Genomic DNA, 25,262 nt, shown 5'->3' on the forward strand with positions numbered 1-25,262 from the left:
TTAAATGGATCTCATCGTCAATCCTAACATATCAGATCACTCAACAGCGTATCTTGTTCCGTACTATACACTTAAAAAATAATATGATCCTGAAACCTCTTTTTTCTGAACTCTGTGTTTTGTACCATCTACGAGCTTCCAAGATCCTTTAACTCTTGACAATGTCATTCGGTACGAAACATTTAGCTCGTAATACCTACTTAAGAAGTTTACTCGCGCAAGTTTTCAATCTGCTTATAGCACAATTACCGAGATACAAAAGATTCGATGGCAGAGGGGCCACTTGTTTTGCATAGAATTGCATCAGAAATCAGGATGACAAAATTCGTTGGGCAACATTCTATACTGTGTAGCTTATTGGAAAGCAGATTTTCGGCAGGCTGTTGCACGAAGCTGGTGCTCTTCTCGTTTCTTCGTCTTATCGTTGTTGGCCAGGCCGAAAGGTTAAGTGTTCGTTATACAGCAGAAAATACAATAACAAGGTCTTGATTTTCAGAAAGGTACGGTCTACATTTTCCCTCTCGCTACTCTTCTTGTTACTTTTGCTTGCTCTGAAAAGTGGGACGTGAATATTACCTTGGCTTGGTCGTTTGCATTTCTCGTTCCCCCGTGAACTCGCGCAAATATTCGAAAGCTATTGCTGAAGAATGAATAATTTAGCTTATTATCCGAATTTGACTCTTGAAAGCAAACATTGTAACAAATTCGTTTTTAAAGTAGAATAGTCTGCTACGTTTTACACACTTAGTTGTTTCTTACTTCTTTGTTATTTTATGTTTTAATTTGGTATGCTCCTAATGCCGTGGTTTAAGCTGAATGTATATATACATTCACCTTTATCCAAAGTAAAATAGTGGACAAGCGTGGGATTAGGGGAGAACCACGCAATTTCCAGTGAGTTTCCTCTAATTTTCTTTCCCTTCCTCCTTTCCACTTTCTCTTTCTTTTTCGCTGTTCATTTTTAAATGTGAAAGAACAATTAGCTTCAAGTTTATAGTAGATCTCTCCGAAGAAAGTAAATAAGCTCGAATAGAAACTACTAAATCGAATTGTGAACGAAACGGGGAAAGGAAAATAGAAAGGAAATCGACGCACTTGTAGTTCTATAGAAGTTTAATGGGATTCTAGGGACGAAGATCGATCGTCGATCGATTCCTCGTGCTTCAAGAGCAAGTTTGGCTTTCGATTATCGCGAATGTCACCGACTCGTTCGCGTCGAGCCATACACACGTCTATCGAATCGCGATGGAGACACGCCGCATTGGTGAAATGAATTCTTTATCGATGCTTCTTATCGGTAGGACTATCGGTTCGTTTTGCGGCAGCTTTTTACCCGAGGATCTCGGGATAGAAGTCGTTCTACGTATTGTTGTTGGAAATGGCGTTACTGATCGAATCATTCAATGGTGATTGAAATCAGAATCTGCCATCTAGAGTACAGTGAAACTTGAAACTTGATACTTGAAAAGAAATTTCAGTTGATATATATAAACTAATTCTTAGTGTAATATGTATCTAAATACACGATGCATGCATATAGTGATGTTATGTGTGTTATAAACTTTTTGAAATTCCATTAACATTGTACTAAAAGGCACTACTACTATATTGTACCTGTTGGTAAAATTTGAAATCAATCTGAAAATGTACACATCATAAAGAAGTTACAAGTAAGGTCATTTACGGCAATCGTATATTTCGTATAAAATTAATATGCAGCACAAACATACGAAACAAGAAAATTAAGTAACTAAGAGGCACTACTACTATATTGTACCTGTTGGTAAAATTTGAAATCTGAAAATGTACACATCATAAAGAAGTTACAAGTAGAGCTATTTATCGCAATCGTATATTTCGCATAAAATTAATATGCAGCACAAAGACACGGAACAAGAAAATTAAGTAACTAAGAGGCACTACTACTATATTGTACCTGTTGGTAAAATTTGAAATCAATTTGAAAATGTGTACATCATAAAGAAGTTACAAGTAGAGTTATTTATCGCAATCATATATTTCATATAAAATTAATATACAGCACAAACACACGAAACAAGAAAATTAATTAAAAATTTACTTTGAACTAAGAAGCACTACTACTATATTATACCTGTTGATAAAATTTGAAATCAATCTGAAAATGTATACATCATAAAGAAGTTACAAGTAGAGTTATTTATCGCAATCATATATTTCGTATAAAATTAATCTGTAGCACAAACATACGAAACAAGAAAATTAAGTAACTAAGAGGCACTACTACTATATTGTACCTATTGATAAAATTTGAAATCAATTTGAAAATGTATACATCATAAAGAAGTTACAAGTAGAGTTATTTATCGCAATCATATATTTCATATAAAATTAATATACAGCACAAACACACGAAACAAGAAAATTAATTAAAAATTTACTTTGAACTAAGAAGCACTACTACTATATTATACCTCTTGATAAAATTTGAAATCAATCTGAAAATGTATACATCATAAAGAAGTTACAAGTAGAGTTATTTATCGCAATCATATATTTCGTATAAAATTAATATACAGCACAAACACACGAAACAAGAAAATTAATTAAAAATTTACTTTGAACTAAGAGGCACTACTACTATATTATACCTGTTGGTAAAATTTGAAACCAATTTGAAAATGCACAAATCATAAAGAAGTTACAAGTAGAGTTATTTATCGCAATCATATATTTCGTATAAAACTAACATGCAGCACAAACATACGAAACAAGAAAATTAAGTAACTAAGAGGCACTACTACTATATTGTACCTGTTGATAAAATTTGAAACCAATTTGAAAATGCACAAATCATACAGAAGTTACAAGTAGAGCTATTTATCGCAATCATATATTTCGTATAAAACTAACATGCAGCACAAACATACGAAACAAGAAAATTAAGTAACTAAGAGGCACTACTACTATATTGTACCTGTTGGTAAAATTTGAAATCAATCTGAAAATGTACACATCATAAAAAAGTTACAAGGCAATTTACGGCAATCGTATATTTCGTATAAAATTAATATGCAACACAAACACACGAAACAAGAAAATTAAGTAAAAATCTATAACATGTTAATATTAAAAAAATTAAACAATTTTAATATTGGCTGATGAAAACGCGATTTATTTAAATTCCGCACTTTCTTCATAACACGATAAATTTAAATACGATATACGTCGAAAGATTCCTAGGACGTTACATTTTTTTGTGAAATACGATTAATTTAAAATCTCGAGTTCACGGGCAATCCCGTCGAGGGCAATAAATTGAAATAAAATCTCGCTGGAATCGTAGGTGCAACGCAGAGGTCGCATTTGGTTCCCCATTACTTAATCTAGTTGAAAATTTAAACATACTCTCGTTTAAATCATACAATACCAGATAAATATAGAAAACGAGGAAGGGATTACGTTATCAGAAATGAATGGCAAAGATAATATTATCTGTGAAAAAACGTAAAAATTCTCGAAATGCATCGCTCTCAACAAAGCGGAAATAAATTCCACGCGCTATCTGTATACCGAATAACTTTTCGAACACGCGGCACTCGTTCCGCTACCTTTTTCCCTCTTGCACGTAATTCGCACCGATTAACCCGACCGTGAACGCTCTCGAATTCTCGTTCGTATCTCTCTCGTCAGTGGAAACGCGCGCGTGTTTCACCGTATCTCGCGCGGTACGTGAGCATTTCGTGCATCATGAGAAAAATGTCACACGAAGAATAATTACATCGATTTCTATGGACCTCCCTAAACACACGCGCCCGTAATTATCGTTCAGTCCGACGTTATCTGTCCCAAGCCGGCACGTCGAACGATAATAAGTGTGTACATCGAAAAATTAGAGATAATATGTATCTGACACACTGTTACTACATGCTCTGACTTAACAGGCGATTATCGTTATTAGCTTTATTGGCCTTATGGTCCCAATGGATCGTTTTTACCCCCTGTTGCATTTCACTTTTGTTTCACACATTTTCAAATTTACCTCGTTGGATTTATTGACAGCCAACTGAACGCGTTCATTTTGGTAATAGGTGTCTGATGAAAAGAAGTTTGTTGAATCGTTGAATATAACGATATCACTCGTAGAATCATAGTGTTATCGATGAAACGTTTGATTTCTTAAAATTATTAGAAGTTTTTACTATCTGAAATTATCTGAAATGAACAATAGCTAATGTTAATACATTTTATATTGATGGATATGTTTATAGTTTGAACACCTGTTTAACCTCCTCTTAGCGGCTGGGAACAAATGGCGTAAATATGTATAACCTCTGAATACAAAGGTCTGATCATTTAACCATCTGTATTGCTTTTTAGCAAAATCTATTGCATTATTATATTTTTTTTCAAATTCTTCACTTCTGCGCAATAAGTACGAAATGGTTTCAAATTTTTAGTAATAAACAGCTCATAGCGCAAGACAATGAGTTTTTGAAAAATTATATACTCGTATTATTCACAGGAATAATCGCGAAGGACGCATGGTAATAAGAAAAGCACACCAGTAATAATATATCATGTTGATCTCAGTTCCCTTGAAAACTTGAGGGCGTCGAATGAACCTTGACTTATGAAAATTCGCGGGCTTTCCGATGCAAATTTGGTCCGAATAATTATGATAAGCAGCTGCGATGATTAATTGCTTGTGCTCCGGGGTTCAACTCGAAGGAGAGAGTAATTACTTCCACACACGGATTTCCGTAACGATAATTCCAGCAACGAGCTGACCCGGCGCAAACGACGCGTAGATTCGAAATTTATTCGTGAAACAACCGTGAAACAAAAAATTGTACCTTTTATGAAACGGATTTTAAATAGAAGGACTGTTGAAGTGCTGCGGCAAATATCGATGCTTCCTCCGACGAGTTGTCGCAAACGACCTGATAATGGCCAGAAATGTTTGCCCGAAGCATCCCGTCCTTGGATTTCTCATTTTAGATCTTATCTCTGAGTGGGAATGTTTCTTCGAAGATGAAGTTGTGAAATTTGCAGCGTTATCGCTCGTTGAATCGTGAAATAATATGGAATTAAGAGCAGGTATAAATAGAAAGGATGAAGATTGGATTGAGAAAATTAAAGGTTTCAATGATAGTTCGAAGAATAGGGCGAGTTAGTGTATATGGACGGTGATTAAAGTTTGAACGTTCGTCAGAGTTTTTGATCATAGTGATCGCATACTTGATTTTTTGGAACTGCGGTAAAATTGTATATTTAATTTATGCAGGTTTAAAGATAATTTTAAATTACGTATTCATGCGAGCTAAATGCTAGAGAATTATGCTCTTATCTAAATTACTTTCTGTGGTTTTTTCCCTTTGCAATTATGTCTTTGCATTAATCTCTTGCTTATTTCTTTACCGTCTTTTCTCTTTTTGACGTATCAGAGTAAGGTACATTTACATTTCTTATTCAATTTGACTTTAGCTACTTCTAATAAATTGCAGCCTTTTGATATTTTAGTTTCTTAATAACTTACTATTATAAAAATATTCAAACTCTGTTCTTGTTTTCATGGTTGAACTATTCAATTCCCAAATATACGTATGTGTATTATGATATATATATATAACATTCGACATGTAATTTCATTTAACCTATTATCAAAATTTTCTGCAAGCAGTGACGCCTGATAGCTATTTCAATTTACCAAAACTTCAATTCCGTCTCTTTTAGTATTCAGTTTAGGCTGTCTTTCATGTCTCGAAATACCAGAAACTAACCTAAAAGGGACCGATTTCGTACCACCAATACGTCACAGGAACATTTAGGGAAATTGTCCTTCCTTCCTGGCTGGCGTGCGTTCATCTTCGTGGCTACTCCGTTAATCTGAATTGTCCGTTATGAGGCACTCGGATACCTGAATTTGGAGATCCAAACAAAAGTGTTTAAGTGAAGATTAAGTATACCTTTTGGGAATCTGACATTTTGATGTGAGAAATGGCCGAAAGGATTTTCTTATTAAAGCAATTAACACTAAAACTACTACAGCAATCAAATTGACTGGTTTTACAATTTTATTTTAAAATTCCTACTTCATGTTATATTTTTTCCCGCAATGATATAATGACTTTCGCAACGATAACTAAAAGAATAATATAATGAACTTTATTTTGTTTTTTATGTATTCAAACTGAAAATAATTTTGTATCAAAGCTACATATACCTGAGGTGGTCGTTGATGAAGGAAGGTACCCACAAGAAATACTCTTGATTTTCTACAAGAAGTTTATTAAACTATTAATAAGCAACAGTCAACAATTTACAATCAACAATTACGATTCACGAATAATTATCAACAACAATTAACGATTATCAATTAACGGTTAACAACAATTCACGATTAACGGATAACTATCAAGAGTCAATAATCACGTATCTCTAATTGTGTTTGCTTCGCTAAGACAACCTTTCGCACTTCGCAGCTCGGGGAAGAATGAATCTTTGGTTCGAAACCAAACGGATTCTTTCTTTGTTGCCCCTCGATATCCCCACTACGCACGCGTTTATTAGATGTCCGCGACTGTTACCGCGAATGAATTCTTCCGAATATTCGGCGAAAGAACCGTAGGGATATCGATGGTAGATTAGCCTTGCTCGCCTTACGCTTTGAAGGTATAGCGCTTTGTGTCGCGAAGCCGTTGGAAAGTTCCGTGGTCAAGTGTCGCCGCATATCAATACCAGTCAAAGTGGCTGCAATCAGTTTATCGAACCCCAATTAACCCGGTTCCTCGTTTTGTACAACTTTCCACACGTTTTTAAAGTTTTTACTGCGTATCATTCAATATGATGATATCAGTTATCAGGAAAATTCCGGATTAATCTCTAGATGCTAATACTAGAAATACCAAACCAGTCAAAATGACTGGTTCGACAATTTTATAAGTGTGTTAACCCTCATTTAGATCGATTATGGTCCCAGATGAATTAATAATACCAAAGATGTACTACATAACATGGAATTCCTTCTGTAAGAAAGTAATAAATCAATAAATATAAAAATATTTCATTATTATTGTAGTATCGTAAACTGTTATAATTAGTTTATTAATAATAAATGGAATAAACAGATATTAATTAAACAAAAAGCAACGGTTATTTAATTAAACTAATCGTAGCTACGTATTATAATTAAGATAACTAGATAATTAATTAACAATTCTTATCAACGCAAATTCAACTCTCTCTTAACAACGCTAACAACACTATCTCGGCATCGCCATCCGCACTCTCTAACTTCTCAACTCATACCGCTGTTAATTCGTTTATTGTCCCCTAGCAACCCCTTGTCTTTTGTCTGAGCCTAACTAAGTACATGCTCAGCAACCGCTTGTTTATAATTCGCACCTCAGCAATGTTTGTTTACAATCCGCATAACACCCCCCAGACCCCTTGTCCATGATAATACATTACGTATTTTTAAAAACCAGTCCTTTTAACTGGTTTGGGTGGAAATAGCTTCGTGTTAACTATTGGTAGTTTTAGTGTTAATATCTTAATTTTTGTAATGTCACGATTTGTAATTTGTTTTATAGTGAAGAGAGTTACACGAATCACAGTCATCGATTTTCTTTTATCTTCATTGTTAGAAATAGAATTGTAAATGTGAGAGTGGCAGTATTCGTAAGGTGATTCTGCTTCATCTATATATTGCTTGAAAAGGTTTTTTTACATGAAAGATAGTGGTTAGATATGGTGAAGAAGTTCGTCTTTGTGAAAGTGATAACAAATGAAAGCTTCTAATGGTTTGACCAGATAGAGTTTCAGTTTCAATTTAGTCAATGTACAGTCGGCTAAGAAATATAGAGTGAGAATTGTATCTATTGCTCAATACAACTACAGGATGGCTATAAACAATTCTATTGCGTGCAAGTTAGCGAACAGAAGCGGAGAAGTTCTGCGAACTTAATGCATTAACGTGTTTATTCGTATGTTGTTACAGAAAATATCGATTTCAAAACAATCATTGGAGAAAATGTAGATAGTACAGATGTTACAGTTGTTACACCCGTCATTTAGGCAGAGCAGGGGCGTATTCATAATTCTCAGATATGACAACATCTTCCATGCGAGATCCTCAAACTGGCTATAATAACTACGAAAGTTCTTTCCATCTTTTTCAAAAGTTGTGTCCACTCATGTTGGTCGCTAAATGTGCGACTTCGACGATTACCAAACGCAAGGAAATCTTTAGAACCTCGTCTTCACAAACATTACTGGAAAATCTCTCATCGTATCATTTTACTGTGGAAAAAGAAAATATGAAGAGTTACCTATCTAAGAAAAAAAAGCCATAAAAAATTGTAATTTGCAACTATCATGAGTAACAGTACACTCTTCGTGCAAAAAATATCCAGGATTAAAAAAGAAGTAATTGCATAGGATTCTATTCCTTTCATTATTTTGCACGCACGTCGATTTCCAGCGAACATAAAGGTGCAACTATACAGACACCGTTTAAACACGCACATTCCGGTACAACTGTCGAAACCATAGACCATTCTGGAATCGCTATCGAAAACAAACACTGGTGGCGAATACGAAGAAAATGGCCCCCTGGACCATGGACATCGAACGCTGGCGAGATAAACTCAAAGCAGATTCAACGTGGTATCTTTACATAAAGGCTTAAATTTCCTGTCTGATACCCTGGTTTATTGTGGAAAATTGCAACGACCGTGCCATTAACCAATGCGCTCGCGGGGTAATTGCCCTTTTCCAAGCCTGTTACCTTGTTTTCCCCAACTATCTGTCCGACGATTATGTCGCTTTCGCATCGATTCACGAACACCTTGCTTCCTATGTTACGTCGCGGCCTCTAATTGAGATTTTATCGATGGATAAGCCTGCTGCATTTTCGCAGGAGTTACATCAAGTTCCGCTCCCGTTAATTACACTACCGTTAACGATGTCTTTATTCCAATATATTATAATCTATTACATCGATATTTATCTTCTATTCTATGAATAGGATATATTCTCAGAGACAAGTTTCGAAATCTTCTTCTGGTCTTTTTTTGTTCTCTATAAGTTTGTATATTTGTATATCTCTGTTCAAAATTATTGAGATATCTTTTATTTTTAGTAGTTATTTTTATTAAAATTTGATGTAAATTATAGACTTCGAGTTACATGCATTCGTGCAATGAAAACGAATTGACAAAAGTCAAGACAAAAAAATATTTATGTTGCTCATGTCAAAATTGTATCTAACGTCAGACTTGGATTCGCCAAATCTGCTGTTACGCCCCGAGGTTCACTATAGGCCGTGTTCCTAACCGTCTTCTCCTTGATATTACAGTGTTGTAGACAGATCGTCTTACATGACCGTCGAGATATACACAAAATAGCGATAAATGCACTGTTGCCGTCAAGCAGCGAGTTCTAGAAACATCGATTCGCCTTCGGTCCGTTATTTCATCTACACAAAAAAGGTGGCATACGTGACCAGCGGCGCGAACGGTCGCGAAACCCGAGCGTGGTGGGGGTCGTGGTTGTCTCCCAGAGAAGACAAAGGACAAAATCGAAGGGCAGTCAGTGGCAAATGAGAATTCTAACCGATTGTATCGAAAAGTTCAGAGGAATAAAATCGAGGTCGCTTAGTCAAACGAATATATCGAGAAATATCATAAAATCGGGTCGAATTACAGTAACAAACTAATTGTATCATCGTTAAATCATTTGTGACGTGTTCATTATAATTTTAAATATTATTAAATATACAAGTTTATGTTAATTCAGTGTTACAATCATCGTTAAATCTTTTCTGACGTGTTCATTATAATTTTAAATATTGTTAAATATACAAGTTTATGTTAATTCGGTGTTACAATCATTTGAACTACCTCCTGATCGAAACAGGGGAATGACTGATTCGCGGCGTCGATTATTAGAATCGTAGTGAGAATTTTCGCCTCTCGCTGACGCGTTTTCTTCGCGATCGCGTCTCTTCGTGAACGGTCGTAACATCTGCTATTGAACATCGGTGTGGAGATTGAAATGGTGCATATAGGTATGTCACAGGATTATGGATGTCTTAAACTATTTTTAAGGAGTTAGAATATTTTAGGTGATTATTCCAATTCTTTTCCATATTGTGTGAGAGAAATGATGGAAGGAGTTGTAATATTATGTGTAGTTTCGTGTGAATTGATATTCACAATAAAGACAGTGCTAAGATATGTTATAACTTACTTAAACTTCGGTGACTTTTGACAGTTTTAGAGGCGCTTAGAGCATATATCCAATAATTTGTACCTATTATTCTGAACTCTTGGGAACAATAGAACACTCATGTCAAAGGTTCACTACTACTTGTGCGTCCAGTCGTATATTTCGAATCTGGAAGCACCGGTACTAAGGCTAAGTTAACGGCACATAAACTTGACACAAGTCAACTACCGTTAAACGACACTTAATCCTATATGACTGGCGAATATGTTCCATGAAATTACACAACATTTCTCACGCTATTGTGAAACCTTCAAAAATATTTCTTAAGAAAAACAGATAATAACGAAAAACGAAAATGATTCAGAGAGATAGGACTTAAATTCATTCACCTATGACATTGTACAATCAATATCGCATTGATCAATGTAGAACATTTTACAGTGACGTGATCTCTATTGATATGTTGTGAAATATCAGGGCTAGGAAAGAGTAACTTTTTTTAACTCGAAAGGGAATAAAGTCGAGTGGGAAGCGGTATATTGCAATCATGTCTGTTCGTTGACCGTGTGGCTCGACGTGCACGATCGCCAACAGCTCATAGGACACGCCAGCGACTATAATTGAGATTTTATCGGACCGTTAAACGCTACGAAGTTCCGGTGCAACACGTGCCAAAGTTTACACAGCGGCACGGGCCACACGGTCGCTGTTGCGCTTCGATGCTTCTTTAAATGCGACAAGTCGACCATCTGTTTTCATTCGACGGTCATTCCAACGATTCCTAATTTCTAATTGACGTTTAATGGGAGAACGATTTTTGTTTCAGAATAGTAGACGCTGAGATTTTCTTCGCGAGCTGCGCGATGATTGCTACGCCGGGCTTTTCCAGGCAACGACGAAAAATCGGTGAGTTTTTACCAAGATCTTCTTTTCAATCGTTGAGATGAATTCGAATTATGGTGGGGATTGGATTACATATTTTTTAAATATATTTATGGTATATAAATACGTAGATGTCTTAAATATGGCGTCAATATATTTAAACATGAGATACCCAAGATTCTTTAACCCCTTGTTTTATGATTCCCTCCGTTAATTTTTACACTCCTACTCAAGAAAGATAGAACATTTTTTATTTTTAATGCAACTTCAATATTTGATATAAATAATGAATTTTAAATTACATGTAGTTTTTAATAGAATGTTTAATATTTACATCTTACATATGGGATACTTACTTTCTATTTCATCATATCTCTTTACGAATATTTAAATTTTGCCAGTTTTGAAGGAAATGTGATTACAATCTAACGCGATGTTAAATAAAATTGTGTATGGTAACTTCTTCCTCTTTAAAGCCGGAATTAATTGCATACGACACGAGAACTGCTTATCGACTTTTCGCGCGATGTTACCGACTAATTAAATAACTACTTTCATGGAATTAGCCTGATTTATGTAAAAACAGTACGTGTCTTACTTTCCTCGTTTATTTAGATGTATAAATGTCTGATTCTGAGGCAAATTAATCAGTATTAGTTAGAAAGAATTTTTTTGATAAATGAAAGACAGTGATTTAAAGTCTATTGCAACGTACACTTAAAATGGGGAAAGCACGGGTTATTTAGGTATTATGAAAAGAAGTCGTGACTTCAAAAAAATTTGAAAAAATGTGAAAAATACTTCTCTGTACCATAGAAAAAATATAATTAATTTCACTTACTAAGTTTTATGAAAATAAAACAAATACAAACGAAAATAAATAAAGATTCATGATGAATACTAAATATTAAAGTTTTATCGAAACCAGCGTATGCCCTAAAACTTGTATTCAAGGGTACACCGTATGTTCATGCAATCCAGCGAGCATTCCTATACGTTACATCCCTCTCCGATACAAAACGATGCGAGGACTGCACGAAACCAGGGAAACTACTCGTGAATTCTCGTCACGTGTTGCACCCGAGACAAGAGCACGCGTCTCGACTCTTAATTCCAGCTTAAGCGTCGATCCTCTTACGTTTTCGTCGATTAAAGACACCTATCGTCGGTAGCGATTCGACAAAGTCAGGCTCACAGCACGTGGACAAAATATCGAGCACGGAACAAGAAAAGGCACTTGGAAGACGCCCTGTCTTCGCGGCCCCCTCCATCACCGCCATTAGCTACGCTCGCAATACATTAACCGGTGATAATAATGCACCCCTGCGTCACGCGAGACGCTCGTTCTCCACAGATTCGTCGAAATTTCGACGCGAAACTATGTTTCACGTGGTTAAGATTACGTTGATGTTTCTTTCGCTTTCGCGGTTTCGCTGGAATTTCAAATAGCTCACTTGAAAATTCTTGCTAGATTAGTTCGATGTTGCAAAACATTTCTTTTTTAATTCGCTTTTGTTTCTTTTTACATCCTTGTAGATTTGTGTATATGTAATTATACACATTTATGTATTTATTAGAAATTAAAAAAACATAATATACGAAAATATAAAAAGTGAGACTATTCAGATATCTATTATAAAATTTAATGGATGAATTAAATTTTTATGTATATTGGTTCCATTTCTCAAGTTGCGTTGATAAAAATATAAAATTGCATAAAAATACGCAATTGTGATGAATGCTTAAATATTTTCAGTCTGACGATTAGTTTTCAATTTTTCAGAAATCGAACAATCTCAATCTCAGTAGAACTGATCAATTTGATTTATATATACGAGGACAGTTGCACAACTCTTGAAACCAAGAAGATTCGTGATTAGTTCCACAGTGTGTTCAGAAAAAGCCATTTCAAAGTTGATCCGCGAATCTCAATATTCTTTATCCCACGAACGTTATGCTCTATATCCTACTCCGTGGAACTTTTAAAAGACAGTTTCCTGTATGCTCGTCTTTACCAACAGTTCCCCTTTCTTGTTGATAAATTCGCCGAAACTATAGAAAACTTTCCGTTGCGGATATCGTGCTCGATTTTTCTTTCTTTGGGAACGTTACGATATAACGTTTCGACTTGAATCTATCAGCAAACAGTAACCAAAAGAGCGATTTTCAATCGTGCTGTAGTTGAAATGACTAAAGTCGATATATGAATGTTGAAAATTTAGTTTCAATTACTTGGTGCCAATACATTTTGTTCGTTCGGCTTATTGATGGATGCTATATATGATCTGATTTCTATTAGATTGTCCGAAAAGTTTCTTTCGTTTTATAAGGAGATAATAGATAAACAACAATTTCTATATATTCTATATATATTATTTTATTGAATTAGGTGTGATCCATTTTGTTCTATTTCTATTATTATGTTCGTGCATAATTCAATAAATTAATGTAAAACAAAAAGACATTGTGCGTCTATTATTTCTTCATAAAACGAAAGAAGGTTTTTTCCAAAGTTGGAAACGAATCCCCTGGATTCCCCTGGAAAATTAAGGCTATTTTCAATATCGATTTCAGTATTTACTTGTGGAAATCACCGAAACTCGTTACTTCGGATAAAACCAATATAATCATAAAAATAGATATGTTTACTGCCAGATTTCAAAGGATTTCTTTCTAGTTCTAGATAGTAGGTACGAGAACTTTTATTTCGATTATGTGTAGAAAGCTGAAATGTTGAAAACGATCATTCAGTTTCTGTACTATGGGACTTAGGAAGGAAAAGCGATAGACACTCGAGGATGCCATAAATTAGGCTTTTCTCTACAGTGTATTGTGGGTTAAGCGAATTATGACGGTAACGTTCAGAGCAGATATTTCGAAGTATGTGTTGAAGTAATTACTTCAAGAAAAACATCTTTATTTATCTATTATTATTTATATATATCCGTAACCTGGAGACCGCTATTATGCAGAAAATAGAATTTAGTGAAATAAAAATAACCTAAATAAGGAGAGGTTCATATTATTGTGCCCTTGAATATAAATTATGTTTTATCGTTTACAAGGTCTAGGAACAAAGAATAAATAGAGCTAGAAATAGCAAAGAATAAGAAGAACTAATAAATAGATTTCTATTTACATTATATTATAGATTTTTATTTATTTAACTTTTTTGGTAATGTCCTTTTGCTATAAATATATGAGCGTGTTCCCTATCGATTCTATTGTATTGTAACACTATGAGAGGGAGGATCTTGATCAGTATAAAATTATACAGTATACTTATACTTATACCTTTATTTATTCCAATATATTTTTCTATTATAAATTCATCCACTCGTTCTTCTATCAACCTCAATAGTATGGAATTAATTGAAGGTTGTATTGTAGAAGCTGAGGAAAAATGACAGATTTAATGGACTAGAATTCTATATCCAAGCAACTCTCTTGATACCTCAATGATCTCGCTTTTAATTTGTTCTATGGAGTTTGCAATATTAATGTTTAAAGAAGCCACAAATCAAATTTTATTGTTAGATATCACCAAATACAGAGGTAAATCATATAGAAGTGAATGTTAAGGTGAATGAATGAATCGAGATAAAATGAGATATCAAGCTTAGGTATCGCAATTTTAGCAGTAAAAACGCTGAAATGTCACGCGTTTAACGTTAAGGTCGGCGAGCCCCGTTTTTTCTAATTTCAAAAAATTCCGGTTTTGCATTGGAAACATATGCATATTTGCGCAAGCTACATACATGTTTAGCTTTTTCGAACGAAAGCTGACTTTCCATACCCAGGTTATTTAATAATATCCGAGTGTTTCTGAAGCCAATACAAATGTTTACCGAAATTCGCATCGATAGAATCAGTTCAAAATGAAAAAATACACGTATTTACTGACGAATATGCACTCTGCGAGATGATTCGTCGCTGGTTCTGAATTAGGTAGAAGCGGAAAGCGATTGTTCTGTTTTTAATTAAGGCGAATTAATAGATTATGTCTTACATCTATTGGGTTGGTGACTAAAAACTATAACTTAAAAAAATAACTATAAAAACTAATATACTAATTGTTAACTATATAACTTAGTTGCCAACACATTAGTTCCTATAAATAGATGCAGGTTGTAGGATTGCAAAGATTAGATGAAAATTATAGAACTGTTGTGGAGTAAATGGAAAAGTAAGTAAATGATGTTTCCATTAGAATGATAGAGGGATTATACACATAAAGAGTATTTGATCTATAACTGTTAGAGGTGTGAGACAAGAGTTTCAAGAGATTCAAGATCTCCATCAAGGTTTTATATGGAAAGAGAAAATACATGAAAAGCATGCAAGTTTTGGGAATGTTACAACCGTTCGCGCAGAGACGCGGTCGCGAGGAAAACGCGTCAGCGGGAGACGTAAATTCTCGCTACGATTCGTACAATCGACGCCGCGAATTAGTCGTACCCCTGTTTCGGTTAAGATAACAGAGGTGGTTCAATGAATTTAACACTGTATTAACAGGTTAATATAACTTGTATTTTTAACAATAAATTATGTGATAATAAAAGCGTCACAAATTATTTATATGAATATAGTTGAAAATTTGAATATATAGATGAATATAGTTAATGCGTTACAAAAATTCGAACCGACTTTACGATATCCCTCAGTGAATTCGTTAGACTAAGCGACTTTAATTTCAGTCGTCAGACCTCTCGATGTATGTCGTTCGAAGAGACTGACTGCCCTTAGATAAATTCTTTGTCTTCTCTGGGAGACGACCCCCATTACGCTCGGGTCACGCCACCGTTCGCGCCTATGATCACGTATGCTACCTTCTTTGTGTGCATGAAATAACGGACCGAAATCGACGTTTCTGGAACTCGCTGCTTGGTAACAACTATGCGCTCGTCGATATATTGTATACTTTTCGACCGCGAACGACGGTTAGAAATACGACCTATACTAAGCCTCATGGCGTAACAGGGAAAGAGTACGTAATATCCAATATTCCCTTTTTATCCAATATTTAGTTCACTATTATTACATTATCATATTTATTAAATATAGTCATTATTTTTTTTATTTCACTATAATTACAAACGCGATGAAGATATATTATATAGACCTGTAAATTTCCTTTCCTACGATGAATAAAATCTGCAAAGGTTGGACTACTGTGAAGCGTATCTAACAAAAATTAGAATCCGCATATCAAGACAGCACTTTGTTATCTACTTCGCATAACTCGGTTAGTCGAGACGCTAGCTCGAGCTCCTAATTATTAGAATTATCTGAATCAGTAATTTCTCATATTCCTCTAATCTCTTGAAGAATTTTTCCTCGGCTTTCACCTCTTACACACTTTTCTTCCTAATTCTCCATCACAATATTACGTTATTAAAACCACTACCCCAATCGTCGTTTATAAAGTTTATTCCCCATATGCAAAATTTAGAAGTCAGGTCTAATGAAATTCAAATACTCATCGAAAGTCAACGAAATGGCTCGCGTGTTCTTTAGTTAAAAGCAAGAATTTTCTAGCTGCGTTTAATCGTGAGGACACGATAACCACGATTGAAACTCCACTGGAGTAGGTAGTTCCGAGTAGAACTAGTGATTATTCCCTTATGTATGTAATTGTATCTAATCTCTTGAAGAATTTTTCCTCGGCTTTCATCTCTTACACACTTTTCTTCCCAATTCTCCATCACAATATTACGTTATTAAAACCACTACCCCAATCGTCGTTTATAAAGTTTATTCCCCATATGCAAAATTTAGAAGTCAGGTCTTGTTACGTCGAGTAACACTCTCCTCCACCGGATCGCATGCTGCGGGCAGGCTGGCAACCAGAAGTCCATACATTGTCGCGGCGCGCCTTCAATGTCGTGTTTTTAACCGTCGCCAGCGGCCCGCGGTATGTGATCCGGTGTCGTATATCAATACAATCAATACAAATCGACGAGCGTATGGTTGCCGTCTGGCCGCGAGTTCCAGAAACTTCGATTCGGATCTGTTTGATTTTACGTGTTCATTGGCGCGTGCGGTGGCGTGATCCTAGGGTGGTGGGGGTTGTCTCCCCGAAAGACAAAGGAATCGGTCCAAGACAGTTTTTTCCTCCATCAAGCTTTCCAACTCGTCAGTAGCATTCGAACAGTCATACAAATCAGTCGTATTTCACAAGATCTCACTAGAACGTTCTATCCGTAACTTCAAACACGATTAGAACCAATACTTTCTGTATAAGTTGTAAGTGTTAATCTGATACAAATATATATATATATTCTACAACTGTAGAATAAGTTGCATTCATTGAATCACCCCTGTTATCCTAATCAAAACACGGGGAACGACCAGTTTGCGGCGTCGATTAGCCGAATCGTAGCGAGAATTTACGCCTCTCGCTGACGCGTTCCTTCAAGACCGCGTCTCTCCGCGAACGGTCGTAACAGGTCTCATGAAATTCAAATATTCATCGAAAGTCAACGAAATGGCTCGCGTGTTCTTTAGTTAAAAGCAAGAATTTTCTAGCTGCGTTTAATCGTGAGGACACGGTAACCACGATTGAAACTCCACTGGAGTAGGTAGTTCCGAGTAGAACTAGCGATTATTCCTTTATCGAGAAAGGAAATGTAATTTCTCGTGAATAAATATTAGCAGACGAGAGGGAACGAGACTTCTTCCTCTACTTTTTTTCCAACTTCGGTTTTGATACGACGCTCGCTCGATCGACCGAGATTGTGCGCGCGTCACGTCATCGTAAACCATTCAGGATAACGTGGAATAATCGCGGGGGATTCAATTGAAAAGTTCCATTATCAGCGCGAGAACGGGCCCGAGAGTACCCACTCCCGTTAACAAGCGGGTCATGATTGTGACGGGCCGCTCACGATTGTGCGCGTAATTGCCGGCTGAGAAAGACGACTGCTTTTTGAGACGACTAATTCGTCTAATCACTTGACAAACTCGTTAGAGGAAAGCGTTCGAGACGAGTACACTGAGAACTTCGTACATTCATGTTTGTTCGTCTCAGTGCCATGGTGTGTTTCTGCATATGAATCCAATGTAATCGATAAAGTAACCCAAGCTTTGGTTGTAGTAATGGGTGAATATGGGAAGTAGGAAACGAGAATGAGTTTCTATAGGAAATTTATGCGGAAGGAAGCAAAAGGAAAGGTTTGCAGATTTCTTAATATTTAACTGCCACTGCAGAGTATCTCAAATATAATAAATATAATCATAACTCCATTTTCAAGTAACAAAAGACGTTTCAATTAGGTGAAGTCTTATAATTATAAATAAGTTTAATCTTTTTACTTTCTAATTTTTATTACTTTGTGTAGAGATTTTCAGAATTATGTCAGAACATTCAGGCATTTTCATATCAACATAGTAGTTAATGTTTAATTTTCTGTACGCAACATGCACGTGTTTGCTCACACTCTATAAGGGAACTTTTATTGTATTTTTCCAAAAGTCTGAGGAAATTCTGCAACACTTGTCAAAGAATCTACTATGTTATGAAAACATTCGTTTAGATATATTAACTTATCTCGAAGAAATTCATTTCAAATAAACTCATTTCTAGGAAACTCACGGTTAAAAGATTTATCGATGTGTCAATTTATTTACAGGGTATTAATTAAACCGATCCGCGTAAAAGGATATTGCGAAATATATACTACGTTCAAATATCTAAAGTTCTTTTAATAAAAGATACATATAATATCCGAAGAAATCATGGTATTTATTGCATCATGCTGAAATATTCGCAAGAAAATGAGGAAAAAGGGTAGAAGAAATGGAACATATGAATAGCGATGGTAAAACTGGCTTGGTTTCAGACACTGTAGTTATACTAGGTCGGGTTTCCATCCTTTGGCAATGCTTTCGACTTCCCAGAAGGATACGCCTTTTTCGTGTCTGGCTATAGCTGGACTTAATTCACTGTTCGTCCGCGAAGTGGCACAGGTATAATTCGCCTTTACAGACGGCACCGCCTTTCTGCGATTAATATCGAACAACCTTTCACCACATTGCACTGTTAATACGTTTCTTATAATTACATTATATGCTAATTATCGACATCATTGTAGATCCTATTAAACAAATAGAAAAGAAAGCTCGTTCGTCGAGCGACGTCGAATGACGAAGAACGTTGAATGACTCTCTTTGTTGAGTTCCTTGAGTACTTTTAACGTGTGCACTAGCTTATTTCACCATTATTTCATCGTGTTAGGAACGGTTTAAGCTCAACAAGGGAAAAACATTGCGGAAAAACAATCGTTTCGCGTGCACGGTTTATTAAAGCCGCCAGGAAAAAACTTCGATTCACAGTGTCAGAGGTGTAGCAAGAATCGCGAGTTTCAGTTCACGGCTTGTTGAAGCTACGGCCACGTCGAAATTGTGCTGCTCTGAGCAAAGTGTATTGTGCGCCTTCTTTTAACCAGAGTTCTTCGTTGCAGTATATACACTCTTTGCCTGTGTTTAACACGACTGTCCTCTTTTCGAATTTTTTTATCGAATCTTTCATAAGAGACACTTTTCTCTCGGACGTTTCGTTCTATCGTCCTGTTATCTCGTTTCTAGGATTTCATCCCTAGCATAACCAGATACGATCATGCTCGTCTTTCTTCCTTCGGTGTAAAAAACTCGCGAACTTTGCGATTAGAGTAGTGAACACAGTCGGTTCAGGCATTAACACGTTCTGAAAGCCTCCTTTCCTTCCCTCTGGGAGCCTTGCTTTTGATCAAGCTTACTGTCATTCCTTCCTTCTTCTTTCGTGTTTTTTCTTTTTTTTTTCGCGAGATGCTACAACTACTTTGTGTTCGATATACGCGTTGGAAGTGAAGATTTTGTTAGTAACAATAAGAATACAGGTATTTGTCACTCGAATACTTCCAGCGTGTTTCACCTTTACAGATATAAAGAGACAATTATTGGTAAATATATATTGAATTTGTTACATTTATTTATTTATACACTATACTTTTATCTTTTTCAACTATAGTTTAAATTTTTTTTGTTTGGATAAAAATAGATTTATCTGAAATCCAAAAAATCTATGTACAAAAATATAATCACAATTTGCTCAACTTAAGTTATAGTTAGTACTTACAATTATATATGGAAATTCCATCTTACGAGAGTTTTAAAGGCTCAGATAAATTATTCTGGTACTTATAACTTCTTTCATATTCTGTATGAGAATTTACATACTTCTTCACTAAAGAGGTCATCCTGTATTTTTTTTGGCATTTATACCTTCTCGTTTATTTTATTCCTTTGTTGTATTTATTCTTTTCTTTTTAGAGGGGAGGAGTCTCTCATTATCTCTGTTGGTTGGTTTAAGATAAAATATTTTTGCAACGATAACGGAAGCCATTGATCAGGCAATTGGTAAAATCGAACGAACCGCGAGCGTGTACGAATTTGTTAGCGACACGGCAACGCGTTGGATGTGTCGCGTGCGCGGAACACGAGCGGAATCGGGGATTGTAACAATGTAACCGCGGTCGCTGTCGATCGCGAAACAATGCGTTTTACGGATATTTAGTTACGCGCTGTCAACGACAGCAGTTACGCCGAATTCGTGATAACGCTTCGTCGAGAGCAGATTACAGGAAATTGGTCGTTGCATCGCGCCCAGACGGAGCAACGTTTTCAAACCTTCCTACATTTGTTTATGTAAATTGCAGTCGGACATTCAATTTCATTTGCTTATTTTGCTTTAATCTAGATCATATCTTTTATGCAATTTCCCCATTTCCTTCTTTTACACTTATTAAATCTCTCTCTCAAAATTACAAATATGTAGTCATACGATATGAATTATCTTTATGGAAAACTTTAGAACTTGATGACCCCCTTTGCTCTCAAACTACTGAAAGGAGATAGAGATCTATGAACAAAACATTTGATTTATTCCAGAAGAATGGAATTTTGTTTTAACGAAATAAAACGTTGCTCATTTTTATCCTCAAAATTTCAAGAAAATTATACCAATCCATGCAAAAGGATTTACATGTGTTCTCAAAATATTTAATAAAAGTGAAGATCATTTTTTCTAATTGTTAATTTGTATAATCAGCATTTACATATTTGAAAGAAACATATTGTCACAGAATTGGAACACATCAAAAGTCCTATCAGGCGTAAAATACGACCATTTCTTGTCTCCCTTTGTCACTTGTGTCTCATATTTTTTTCTCAGGAACCATACATATCTAGATTCAGTGATTTTGATGCGGCAGGTACGATAAAAAATGGAGTAAACTGGTGGAATAAATGAGCGGTTGTTTTGTCGCGTACTTTTACCTCCAATTTTTGAAGCGGCTCGGCTCGGTCCAGTGGACGGGCTAATTGAAAGCAGCTTAATTTACAAAACCCTGTGGTCACGTTCTCGATCTGGATTACATGGATTATGCAGGATGACTCATCACCGCTGTTCCGAAGATGTGTTACAAAGCTGATTGCGGCTATTATTTGGTTAAAGCTCGTTGCAACCGATCTTCTGTACTGCCTGCATTTCCCTGTGTTAGCTTTGCGTTCGTGTATACTGTGTCGTTTCTGCAATAACAGGACGCACTCGCTCGCATCACCGAAATGCAATCGTGTCAAGTGAATCGCATCAGAGACGAGTCTCTGCTCGTACGACTGTGCTCTGTCGCAAAGGGACACGTTCTGTCTGAAAGAGATCCTTGATCCTGTGACTTGCTTGGATCATCCAGCGTTCTGTTATTTATAATTCAAAGAGAAACAAGATAGAGGAACGATCAGATTACGATAAATAACGCATTCCAGACGCTATATGAATATTTGAAGCTATGGAAGCCGGCGGAAAATCAGCGACCGTGATTCTTCCGAAGAATAATGGTTATGAGGAAAATTAAGCGGGATCGAGGTAAACTATGACCGGTGAACCGAATCGTTTCTTGGGAAGAATGGTAAAGTAGGATGCATTTCATGGCGGTTTGTTTAAAGAGTTCTTTAAGAGGATCTTAAGAGATTGCTCTTATTCTTTTAAGTATAGTTTCTTTTTTACGGTTCCTTCTAGAAACAAGCAGAGAGTCGTAAAACCTTCAGACTTGCATGATCCGTGAATTAATGAGTGGAAATTGTTCAAGCGGAGGTCGTACACTGGCAAATTTAATGTCGTGTGTGATATATCTGTAATGCTTTGAGTGTTTTAATATATCGATGGAAATATATTTGGACGTAAAGGATAGTTTGACGATCTTAATTTTTTTCCCAACAGAAGTCGTTGGATTTCCAATCTTTATGACACGAGTAACAGCATAGTTCGAAATTATGGAACTTAACCCGTGACACTGCTTTGAAATGTGGCGGCATTCGACACAAATACCGCTACTAAACATTATCTAGCACCGGACAACGATAGCGCAGTGGTTAACGCCTTAGGTTACGAACGTGTTCGGTACCCAGGTTCAAATCCCGGTGCCCGTAGTCCAATATTTTTCTTTCACGACACAATAATTAGGAAGTAAATACAAGAAGACCCCCCAGCAGCGACATTTACAGCCAACTACTACAACTATCACGGGCTAGTCCGCCACAGAAATATCAAAAACTTATTATACCGTCATGAATAATTCATGAATATATATAATCTGTATATGATTCATATGAAACCGGTAAGCATCCTGATATTTATAGACAGGAATGTATATTAATCTGATAAGTCAAAGCGAATTCTCTAAAATAATAATACAAGGTAAACCAAATTTCTTCACTATAATAATATCTTATCGGCATCAAAACTCAAATTCTTCTCGAGGATTTGCGCCATATTTCCAGCCAACAGTCAAACTCACTCTCTGTAAAACTGTTCTGACATGCTCCATTCGAACTGGAGGAAAGTCGAAGTTCACCTAACCGGCCGTTTTTCCACGGAGAAGATTTATGCCCGAGAAAAATGTGCACCGTTTCCAGGTCCCGTGACTGGAAGCGAGCCGTTGGAAATTTGCGTGCGCCACGAGCAAGTGAATTCAACTGCGCGCCAGTAAATAATAAGAATCCACGGTGTCTTTAGACCTTCGGCAATTTGGGCTTCTGCCAAGTTGCGTTTCATATCTAGAAAGGTGGTTGCGTGTCGAGGCATTCGCCTCATAAATCTCACGTAGAAAGCATTACCTAATATCCTCCTTACGATTTCGCAAGAGTCGCGTTTCACTCCACGACACGGACGGAAACGCTTGGAAAATAATTATCTGTCGACTTTCACCCCGTGAACCTAGATCAAGCGCATCTACCGTGAAATATTGTTCCTTCCTGGTATTCTACCCTTTGTTGCTTCTACTTCTTTACACTCGCGCCTATAATTTTCAAAAATCTTAGAAGAGGGGAAATTTATGCGCATAAGATATTGATAATGATAGAAAATATAATAATTGTTGTTATTTCTGTATTCAGAGGTAGGATCCACAATAGCTATGATTTTATTCTTTGGATAAATCTATCACACCGTTCTGAGCCGAAAAAACCTTTACCGCACTTTCTTACATGGACTAGAGATAAAAACAAAAGAACATCGTAAACCTATCGATTAAATCTATCGATTGTATCTAGAACTGTCTTTTAGTTACTATTTATTGTAACTAACGCATCTGCATATGGATGGCGAGCACGAACTCGCGTTGTCATTTTCAACAATAATATATTCAATGTAATAGAAATAATTATTAATGCCTTATCGACGGAGAATTTCTGCTGTGGGTAGAAGTTTTTATCGAATGAATTTTTTCTAAATTATTTAGTTCACGTTGTTTAAATTACGTATTATTTGAAATGCTTCTATATTAGATTGTCCGATAGTCTCTTTCGTTTCATAAGGAGATAATAGATGAACAACAATTTCTGTTTTATATTATTTTATTGAATTAGGTTTGATCCATTTCGTTCTATTTCTATTATTACGTTCGTGTATAATTCAATAAACTAATATAAAACGAAAAACGTTGTGCGTCTATTATTTCCTTATAAAATGAAAGGAACATTTCAGACAACCTAATATTTCATGTCAAATCAAGTTCTAATGTGATTATTTCATGTGATGCTTATTGATATATTCCGTCGTTAAAACGTTAAATTTCGCGAATCTAGGAACATTTTGATACGTGGTTTATGGTTAAATAGTTAACCCAAATAAAAATCACAATTGAAGACATAAATTTGCATAAACATTCGTATTCCAGTCATTATAACCATTGCGACCATTAAAACATTATTTATTCACAGTCAACGACAACTTCCTATATGCACACAACGCACATCTTCTTACATTCCGCCCTCAATCTCAATATTCTCAATAACTCTTTATAATTCTGTGTAGGATATTTTTTCCAAGGCGGATAGGGCAGATAAGGTATAAGGTTAACCGGGTTTCGGAAGGCAGAATCGAAACACGGCTTCCTGAACTGTGAAACAGCTCTGCTGCAAGGACTCGAAGGAAGTTCGTTCTCGATCTGTCCTTTTTTTATTTTCACGAAATCCTCCGGTCGACGCTAATGAGATTTACCAGCGCAGCATATAGGCAGCGTCTTAAATTGGCCCTTGGTTCGATTATCTCGCATTCGGTTGCGGATCCAATTAGGGCGACCAATAGCGCTGGCTGGCATATAATTATAAATAAGTTCGCAAGAACGTAATTCGACGCCCATGCACGTTATTTTGGTAGAGACCATTTTATAGTGGAAACTGAGTGGGGCTGATTCTCGTTCGTTAACTGAACGTCTCGTTTCCCCTGTCCTTTCCACGCTCTCAAACTTTCTTCCGGCCGAATCGACTTAATAGGTCTTGAGCATCGCGCGAAGGTAAATTGTGCGCAGCCACTTTGAGATATTGAAAGTTCGGAGAAGGGTTCTAGAAGTGACTTTCGCTCGAATTGCAAAGAAAAAAAAAGGGACGAGGTTTCTTTAGTTGAGACTCTTCTTGAATTAAACGTCGTGAAGTACATTGGCGCTGCGGCGAAGATTAATTTTGGCGTTTGTTTTTCCGAACTTCTTTTGGAACTTCCTTCGACTCCATATTTTCTTGGATCAGTAAATTGTCCTCCAGGAAACTTTCTTTGTAATTTAGTCGATCGGTGTGAAAACTTCGACTTTGGTTTTACTGTCAAAACTAGGACTCTGTGTGCTATATTTTTTTCTTTT

The 25,262-nt window shown here is 36.0% G+C and overlaps 1 protein-coding gene across 1 annotated transcript in view; it reads left to right on the forward strand.

The window, feature by feature from the left end:
• LOC132910331 (uncharacterized) overlaps positions 1-25,262 on the forward strand; it is a 456,316-nt gene that overhangs the window by 124,862 nt on the left and 306,192 nt on the right. Inside the window, exon 3 of the mRNA XM_060965963.1 lies at positions 11,039-11,118. The gene's annotated coding sequence lies outside the window, so the exon portion shown is untranslated. The remainder of the gene's footprint in view (positions 1-11,038; positions 11,119-25,262) is intronic.

This window comes from Bombus pascuorum, chromosome 9, assembly GCF_905332965.1.
Source record: "Bombus pascuorum chromosome 9, iyBomPasc1.1, whole genome shotgun sequence".
NCBI classification, from domain to species: Eukaryota; Metazoa; Arthropoda; class Insecta; order Hymenoptera; family Apidae; genus Bombus; species Bombus pascuorum.